Source organism: Belonocnema kinseyi, chromosome 6, assembly GCF_010883055.1.
Source record: "Belonocnema kinseyi isolate 2016_QV_RU_SX_M_011 chromosome 6, B_treatae_v1, whole genome shotgun sequence".
NCBI classification, from domain to species: Eukaryota; Metazoa; Arthropoda; class Insecta; order Hymenoptera; family Cynipidae; genus Belonocnema; species Belonocnema kinseyi.
In genome coordinates, this window is record NC_046662.1 from 130168842 (window position 1) to 130179213 (window position 10372).

Consider the following 10372-nt stretch of genomic DNA (forward strand, 5'->3'; position numbering starts at 1 on the left):
CACCACCAAGTAAGTGTGTGGAGGGTGTGTAAAGGAATAGAGAAGGTGTAAGAAAAATGTAAACCCTTAGGGGACACATTAGAAGCTTCCATTCCAATTCCAAGTAAATTGTTATTTTTATTATGCGCTCTTGGATTTTGTATTTTAGTGAAAATTTTATAAATGGTTCTAAGTTTTGAAATCAGTTAAGATTTTTAAAAAAAGTAAGCTAATAATTTAGAAACATGAAACTTTAGAAAAGCGATTAAAGTTTTATTCTAATATTTAAAAATTCCAAGCTGTTATTAATTGAATCAATTTAAACAATTAAAAAATAAGATTTAAAATAAAATAATTTGCTTTCAGAAAGAGGTCTCAATTTTTCATTATTCGCATTTTTAACACATAAATTCATCTTATAATAAAAAAGTTTCTATTGATTCAACTTTTTAAATTTTTAGTTTATTTAAATATAAGTACTTAAAATGATGGACAATATTCTTTCTAAATTAATAAGTAAATTTACATCAATATCGATGATGTTATATTAGTTAATCCTTAGAGTATTAGTAAACTAATGATTGACGTAAAACCAACTTTTTTTATTATTCCCAAGGTAGCCACTAAAATCGAAGACAAAATTTGGAATAATTTCCTGGTTAAAAAAAATGTTCACACAAGTCAATAAAATTCAGAGTTTCAGTTTTTACAGCTGAAAATTTGGTTATTTAAAGTATTTAAGACTAAATTGCAAATTAAACTAATAGAAGTGGAAGTTTCCTAATTACTGAGAGTTTTAAATATTTAATTAAAACATTTAGAATAGCGATTTCGAGTTCAAACGTTCCCTAATATATGTAAAAATTACCAGCCTTCTAGAGACTTTTTATATACAATGCAGTTGAAATTGTACAATATGGATTCAGAATCCTTTAACTTTGTTTAATTATAAATTATACCATGCGAAACTCAAGTATGATAAATATACATTTTTAACCTTGTTTCGATTTTATTTGAATTAGTCAAAATGCAGACTTGAAAAATAGAATTATAAAATTCAGGCTTCTAAACTGCTCACGCTTATACTAAATAATTTCTTAGTTTTAACAGTTCATACACAAAGTTACAAAAAATTCGTAAATTTAAAATTAAACTCTTATTCCTTGATATGCTAACATGTCGAAAAACGTCCAGACGGTTACATAAGATTTTATGAAATTATGAAAATGACAACTGGATATAAAGACCAAAAATAAAATTTTTGCAGACTATTAAATAAAAAATTTGACCAAAATTACAGAAATATGTGGCTATTAATCAGCATGTTTCAGGAAGGAGAGAATATACAAAAATTGCTGTGCTTATGGAAGGAACACGACTTGTTGCGAGAAATTCCGCACGTATTAGATCCAATTTTGAACCTCATGAAACGTAAATGAATCTAATACTATACAATTCATAATTTCAAACCTTTAAAATTCAAATATTTTAGGATAAATCAAATTGCCTACTTGATAATTATATATATATATATATATATAAATATATAATCACTGTCACATAGTTAAACGGTATGACTTTTATTTTTTATTAACACATATATTTTGGACTTTTGATTCCCTATACCGCCTAAGCATTATATTTTTTTGGTACGTAAAACTTTTGTTGATCAGGCATGTTGAGAGAATGCCAAATGAATGACTAACGAAACAAGTGTATCAAGATAAAGTAAATGGCAGCGTGCCCAGAGGTAGACCGCGGAAAGAATGGTTAGAATGTGTGAATGAGACCCTAGTTAGAAAAGACATAAGAAGTCACAGAAACACGAGAGCCTGCATGAAAAAATGCATGGACATAAAAGAAGCTAGAGAAGTATGCCAGGACAGGAAAGTATGGCGGCAAATAGTTAATAAAAAGAGTGTGAAGAGTGAATGACGCCTCAAACAAAGACCTTGGCTATTAATGGACCCAAGTGGGGAATCTTACATAACGACTTTGTGAGGATCTTCACTTGTGGTGATTGCTAGAGAGATTGATCAGCAACCTGGGTCGGAGCAGTGTTGCGGATCAAACGTGTTATTTACATAAATAACACGAGAATTTTATATAAATCTGAAAATTCTCTATCCCTTCCACACATTACTCCTTTTCCCCACCGATGAGTCACGCCTACCCCGAAAGGGAATGGCTTAATGGTGTATATACTAAAAATTTAATATCCAACCAATATACACGTGCGCGACATGTGTGTTACAAACGAAAACTTCAGAGGGCATATTGTAGGCAAGTACATTTACGCAAATCAATCCAATTGGGAATAATTGGCACAATTAGCAACTATTTAAACCGATTCAACTTTTGATTACTCTTAATCGTTATCAATCGTGTCCAATCGATTATTTCTAGGACGGAAGACTTACTGATTCACTAATCAATGCATTATTAATTGTAACAAACTAAATTGATTATTATACTACAAATCAAACAATCTAAAAAAGAAAACTCATCACCTATCAAAAATGGAAGGTTACTTCCTCGGACCTTTAATTTCATATCCAACTCGAGAAGAATAAGAGTGGAATAACTATCTACAACAACTGTCAGAGTCTGCGGGGTTGGCTGCAGTGGACGTATGAATTGGCCAGGGACAGAGAAGAGAAGGCTTTCTAGCATATGTCGAGTGGATGGGATTCCCGGTCAGACCTTTCCAGGTTGGTCCCTTCATTTTTTCCGTCTTTGATTAATAATTTCTCAAATTTCAACGTTGTGTTCCGAACTGATATGCATACTCAGTTGAAAGTTGTTAATTGCTGACCTCGGATAAGATATTGCTCATCGGGTCGCGTTAAAATGGTGTCCTTCGTGACATTCGCAGCTGTCGAGCGATAACTTTAATAAGTTCCTCAGACTCGTTAAATTAAAATAAAGTAACCTTTGGTTGTTCAGGTGCAAAACTATCTGACACCCTTCAAGCCATTTCTTAGTCTCATTTACGAGTCAAAATAAATGTTAATTACTTGAAATAATTAATAAATCAGGGAACATAACTATTAAGACAGAAGACTTTATTCTTAGTCGAGAATCAATTCGGCTAATTAACATTTGATTGAGCCATTTCTTCATAATTTCTGTATTTACAACATGCCTTAATCTCATAACAATGAAAGGCTTATTCACTGCAGGTAAAGGAAAGTCATGCCTCGCCTGATAGGCCCAGGGAGGCATCCTCCCTCCGAGGCCCATAAGAGCATGCACGTTGACAGAACTTTTTTGCGATAGTTATAAGAGGACTAATGAACTTCTGATGATGGAAAGGGGGCAGAATAGTGTCGTAGTAGGCATTCTTACTGGACACTGTTGACTAAGAAATACTGAGATTGGGCAGTTTTATGTTATCTTGTTATGGATTGAAGATCTAGTATTGGGAGGAACATACGAGTAGTAACGTAAGGAAAGGCGATGAAGGTGAAGAAAAAATTATTGAGTCGACTTAAAATAGGTGGTACAATATTGCTAAGAGACGTGGAAACCGAAATTCTTAAAAAAGATTTTAAAAAGAGTAAGTGGGATAGGTGTGAAAACTTGCTGAATTTAGAGAAAGAAGGGGAGATAAACAGGGTAAAGCTAAAAAGTTAATCCTGAGAAAGAAATGGCAAAAAATCAGGTAAAAAGGTTTAACTTAATGTGTAGAATAAGGCCTATTGTGAACAATTGCAAAGAAAGCGGAGACCCTTATATCAGCAAGGGGAAGAGATTACACACAATACAATAAAAACGGCTTTTTCTTATACGATCCTGACGAATAGGTTAGCACTCGTATCAACAAAGACATATTTTTATTTCTATGTGGTGCTGTCAGTAGAGCAGGCATAAGCCTCGACGCGCATAGAGTTAACGCACTTTCGGGCCTATTTTATGTCCTAATAAAGAAAGAATGATGTATTTGTTACAACCGAAATTCTTTTTTTTGATTATACGTATGTGAGTGAAAGAATGTATAGGAGTAAAGAGGAGACGGGCCCCGGTATAATGGAACCATGAGAACGACTGGAGTGCATAGGCCAGCATTCTCATACTCAGAGGTGCTTACTCGCGCCTGCATTAAGGGGTTAAACCACTGTAGAATTTACAAAAACCGAAATTTGTCTGTTTAAAAGGTGTTTTAAGGTCTTAAAAATGATATACCAAAAGATGAAGGGCGGAAAAAATACCTACATGACCAAAATTTCAATTCCGCTGCAACGCCTCTCAGGTATGCGCCGGTAATTTTAGAGTACTTGAAACTTTAAACGCGTTTTTCTCGAAACCACTTTTTTTAGGAAACACAACTCGAACAAAAATCCTCACCTATCGATCTTAATTTTTTTTAAATATATTAAAAATTAATTTCTCCAGCGAGGTACGTAGGACTTTTTTTAAATTTCATCCTTTTTTATAAACAATTTTATAACGACATTTTTCTTGAAATTTAAAACTTTTTTAAAAAAATGCAATATGTCGCGAAAATCAATGTATCAAAAAAATCTTACGCCGCCACTATTGTCATCAAGGAATTTGAAAAAATAATCCCATTTTACGAAATTTCGATCGATCTCTTTATTGAACCAAACAAAATTCTCGAAATATGCCTATTTTTTCGTGTTCTATTGTATTTTAACCCCTTAAGTGGCGGAGTAAAAGCTCATACGAGAGTGCAATCTTAGCAAGGGGGAGAGTGGAGGACGGTTAACGGTGTAAATGCCACGCGGGGTAGGAATTCAGTACTTTCCCTTCCATTGAAACTACAGGCCCTGCACCTTCCTTTACTTATTGTCTAATTGCCACAGAGGCAAGCACATCGCTTGTCACTTTAACTGTTGCGGTAGCACAATTCGTGTAGCAAGTTTTATTTTTTCTTGTTTTATTTTTCTGCTTCCCGGCTCTGTTGAAGATAAAAAACATAATAACACAAATCAAGATACGCCACATCGAGTTAAAAATTTTCTTTTGAACATTGCAAAATATTTTTTGTTCTATTCTCTTTCTCTTTTGCTACAGTTTTGGCGAGTACTGAATCCTTCTACCTATTGTGATATTGTTTAAATAATAAAGGTGCATTCATTTATAACTCGGTTGCTAACTTCGTTTACCATCACATTTTTCTTAAAATATGAGCCACAGAATAACAATAAACAACCGACTTCCCTGAAAGGAAATAGGGAAGAGGGCTACTTGGTGCGAGAGGAAATTAATGGTTAAATTTAAAAAATATTTAGAATGATTTCAAGCCTATATGCTCAGTTCTTCCCTACTTTTGTAGAGTGGTCACATTTAATTAATCTATAGTAATTGTAATGCACAAAATATAAGTATGTGGTTCAACTCTCCATAGAGGTTATCTAAGGAGAGGAGAGACGAAGTGCGCGAAGTTTGAATGCGCATACTTATAATCAATAAAATAAATCATTTAAATGTAAACCAAGAATATATACATAATAGAATCCTTCTATGGGTCATTCTCGACTCGTCAAAATCACAAACTTCAAACAAGAAGGGGCTCGAACGCGAGTCAAGCCAAAGTTTTTACGCCGTGTTGCACGTTTATTTTTTAAGAAGGTGAGAATATTTTTAAGAAATGAGTGTCGAACTCAACTGAAGTCAGCAACCACGTAACTAACCTCCTATTTCTGCCAGGTTAAGATACACTTCTTGCCTCGCTTGATCGTTGCTTTTGTATTTACCTGCCTTCCCCTTGGAGGGTAATCTGGTTTTGCTATTTTGAGTTATTTTCAAAAAATTGTTTAAACAACATAAAGTGAAATAAAATTTTTTTTTAACTAATAGTATCAATCGATTCTACGGCAAAAATGACGATGAAAATGTAAATGACGTTTTTTTTTGTCAGAGCTCATTATGTTAGTGTAAAATCGTTATAAACAATTTCGTCGTACAAGGGCATTAGAGGAATCATATCCGGCCACGATTTCACGCGACTCAAGTCTACGAAAACTTTATCAATGTATACCAGCATTGAAAACACAAAACCTTTGAGCTTTATCTGTTACTTTTTTCATTATTTAAACAAAATTAGTACGGGCATTTTTAGGTCACTGGCTATGATGATTTCTGGTGGTTTTTTAGTTTAGGCAGCGTTCTGATAAATGGAAACCTAATTCTAGCTATTTTTTTCTAAACTACAATTATTCACCAGTATTTAAAAAAAGAGCGGTTCAAATCGGATCAAAATTGACACTACAAATAAGTTATCAACACTTGAATCCAGAATCGGCCACTGTGAGCCGTTCCCATCAGTGGGACGTTAGTCGCCCTTCAGGGTATCAGCCATCAGCAATAGATGGGGTGGCTTGAATACTAGTACCTATGAGAGTTCTACATCATGACTCTGTTCCAGGATAAGTCTTCGTAAAACAGTGACAGGCCAGTTTGCATCGGTGAGTGAAACTGAGAGGTCGATAATTGTGAATTATTCGTCAGGTTTCTGTTCTAGTATAAGTGACGGTGAAGCAGTGACCTGTCAGTTACCATCGGTCGGCCTAATAGAGAAGTCGATAACTAAGGTGTTCTACATCAGGGTTCTGTGCAGGCTGAATGTCGATAAAATACTGACCACTCAGTTACCATCGGTCGTCGAAATATCCACTTAGTTTTTATGATAAGATTACAGTGGCTTCATCTATTGCTAGACATATCAACTAACCAATTTATGAACGTCCCTATTTATGGATTGGAAGTTATCGCCGACTATTCGTAGAAATATCAACTAACCAATTTACCGACGTCTCTGTTTTACAGATCGAAATGTGGTGCCAACTACTGGTAGGATTTCATCGAAGGTTCTATTCCTTGTTAAGTTACCTTTCGACATTTAATCTACGCAGTAGACTTCTATGGCACAAATGGTTGCGTAATATAGTTATGTGGTATACAAGGTTGCGTAGTAAGTTTCTACAGTATATATAGCTTAGAAGTTCACTTCTATGATACTTGTGCATGTGCAGTAGACTTCTACTATACTTATAGATGCGCAGTAGCCTTCTACGGCACTTATGGATGCGCAGTAGATTTCTGAGATACTTACAAATGCGCAGTAGACTTCTATGATACGTATGGATGAGCGAAAGACTTAAAAGGCAAATACAGGTACATACTATCAGCAATTTTTAGATTTTCAGTTGAAATCAGAGAAGTTTGTAAAAATTAAGCTCTGAGAAGAACGATAGCAAGCAATATTTCAGATTTTGAATTGAATTAATCAATGTCTCAAAAATCCAGTGTTGGTAGGAACGAAATTATTTTGCTAAAGAAAGTAGAAGTTCGTCTCACATACATTCTGAGCAATGCGAAAAGCGAGATAAATTTGAATTAAACTATCCGTAAATCAAATCTAAACAATACTAAAAAGTTTTAAATTAATTGAAGAACATATAGTTTAATAAATATACAGTTTTCACCGTTTTTTTTAATTGGTAAAGGAAATATAGTTCTTTCATATATTTAAGTTTTAAATGATTGTACTCCTACGATGTTCTCAGAATAGAGTTGTTTTTTGTCTAAATCGCTTATTTCATGTTCTCAAACGTATCTTCACAGATATTATCCTCGAAAATTTGCATGAATCTTTCAGGTAAGAAGACGGCCAATTGATTTCCCAACTAAGCCATAATATTTGTAGCATACTTCGTGCAAACTTTGCGAATTTTGGAAATAATTTAATCCTTTTTTGGAGTAACGTTAGAGCGATTTCGTAGAGAAGACTTCATCCATTCAGCCAACCTAATTGATTCTTTGAATTTTCTCGTACTTTTTTTGGAAAATTGTTTCTCATGCTTTGCTCTGCTACAGTAAAATTAAGATTTAATAAAAAAAGTAATTCTTATAAATACATTCCCCTGTTTTTGGGGTAAATTATAAGTTGTGTGCATGATCACAACAGGATTTCTTTTTCGAAACCTTCTTAGCAACACCTTATTATATCTTTTTAGTGCTCTTCTCTTTCATGTGAAATCGATTTCGTGTTCAAATAATTCCATCTAAATAACCAATGAAAAGTAATTTTCAAGTAAAAGTACATTGAAATGTAAAAAATTGCATAAATCGCGAATTCGTTTATGCCATTTGTTTATAGCAATTACATTTTGTATAAAATGTAAATATATTGCTCCGAAATATCATTGGCAACACACTTGAAACAAATTTCCAACAAAAAGTAGCTTGGTGGTGAGAAAACCCAACCGGCAATCGGTAGACCTATGGTTCGATTCCTAGAGCATCGGAGGAGAAAGATCTCTTTTTCACGGATAATATTCATTGTTTCAAAAATTGCTTTAACTGTAAATTTGTTCACATTATTTACTTATATTATCTTGTTTGAAACATCTAAAGTTTTTAACGTTTTTTTTGTTCGTTCAAAAAATATTTCTTGAATATCTCATAAGTCTTCAATTTTTCAACAATTATTTTACGTTTTTTCAAAAACTAAGAGAACGGATACTACACTTTTCATCAAAATTACAAACAATAGAAGAATTTATTTAGATGATTTGATAAATAGTTGCTCAAAGGGATACGTACTTTATAGCTTAGCCGGAAAAGAATTATCTTAGTAATTACGAGTTATTCAAGTTAACCGTTTCATTGTCGAAACCTGAGGAAAACTGACTGATCTGTTACCTTAGTTTTTCATGAACGACCGATTCCATTGCGAATCATTCAGAGGTCCAAGGTATTTATTGCAAAAATTGTTTGCGTTTTTTATCTTTATTAAATATTTTTATGGATCAAATGTACAATTTTATACGTCTTATTGTGATGTAAATAATTTCAAAAGCGAAGCTGAAAAATATCCATAAACAATGCATAAAAATCGATTATTAGAACATGGTTTTTTTTACGCTTTTTGGCAAAACTACCAGACAGACGAAAAATTGCGTTGAATACTAAGTGTATATTTCTATAACACCTCATAGCTTCAAAAACCACTTTTTTTAAATGTCGAAAATTTTATGAGATACAGCAGGATTTAAAAAAAATACTTTTAATTAACAATATCTAAACACTGGTCATGAATTTGAGAAAGCACCTCATACCGCAGGATTCAGGAGACTATTCTGTACAGTATCCAATAAAAAATTACGGTCATTTATTATCGCGGACTTTGCTCCCGGACTATCAGAAACAGAAGACTTTATCGTGAATAGACCGTGGGCTCACAACGTAAATGGGAGCGTGAAACGAATAAGACCAATTTTCACATGAGATGTTCGTCTGATGATGAGGAACGTAAAAATTGGTGCCTGGCAGGTGTGAGCGGATGCGTACACCTGTGGCAACCTGTCAAAGGTGCGAATTTTTGGCAGTTAACTTACGTGACTCGAATAAGGTTGAAAATTGGTGCACATGTAGGGGCTGACATTAGAAATAGAACCTGCGCATTGCCAGGCACTTATCTGGACGCAGAAGTGTTGCCAGGCGGCTTCGAAGTCGCCGGACATTCAGGTGAAATTTCTTGAAATTCATTTTACAAGAAAAAGTTTGAAACAAAAGTTGGTCCACTCCCACAGATGCATATTTTCATTTGTATATAACTTTTTGATAAAATTGATATATTTGTAGAAAACATCGATTAAAGAAATACCATTACAATAAAAAGCCCTTTTTACTGACAACAAGTGATTTTTTCGAAAATTATTAAGAGACAAAAGGTACTCTATTACAGGTATACTCCAAGATGAATAAGAAGTATTTGTTCAAAATGTTAATATTTACCAAGTTATTCGCATTTTTCCTTCTTTTTCCCATTTTTTTAATCACCTTCTGTATCTTTAGCAATTTAAAAGAAGGTGTGCTCAAAATTAGTACACGAATAAAGTAAGTCTTGTACAATGAATTGGTGTCAGCCACTTTCAATCAAAACAATAACTTATTCTGCTATAAATAATCATAATCAGTGTCACGTTCTCAGCTTCTCATTATCGTAGAAAGTTGTAATAAAGATGAATATGATTATAAAAATTAAACAACAAAATCGCTTTACTTTAAAATACCCATTATTTATTATTGTTAAAGTTTATGTTTTGTCGCAGAGATACGTTCGATCTTTATTACCGTGACGAATGTCAAGTTTCCCAGACCCAGCGTGGGTCATTGGCGTAGGCGTTGCGATTGCATTTTTAATGCTATATAATTGCATTAAAAATGCAGCACGAAGAATTTGCAATGCCTACGTCAATAACCCACGCTGGGTCTGGGAAACTTGACATTCGTCACGGTAATAAAGATCGAACGTATCTCTGCGACAAAACATAAACTTTAATAATAATAAATAATGGGTATTTTAAAGTAAAGCGATTTTGTTGTTTAATTTTTATAATCATATTCATCTTTATTACAACTT

General features: G+C 33.5%; 1 protein-coding gene across 3 annotated transcripts in view; it reads right to left on the reverse strand.

Moving 5' to 3' along the window:
* The window catches only part of LOC117175209 (uncharacterized protein CG43867), a 629535-nt gene that overhangs the window by 548708 nt on the left and 70455 nt on the right, over nt 1-10372 (reverse strand). The window lies entirely within an intron of this gene.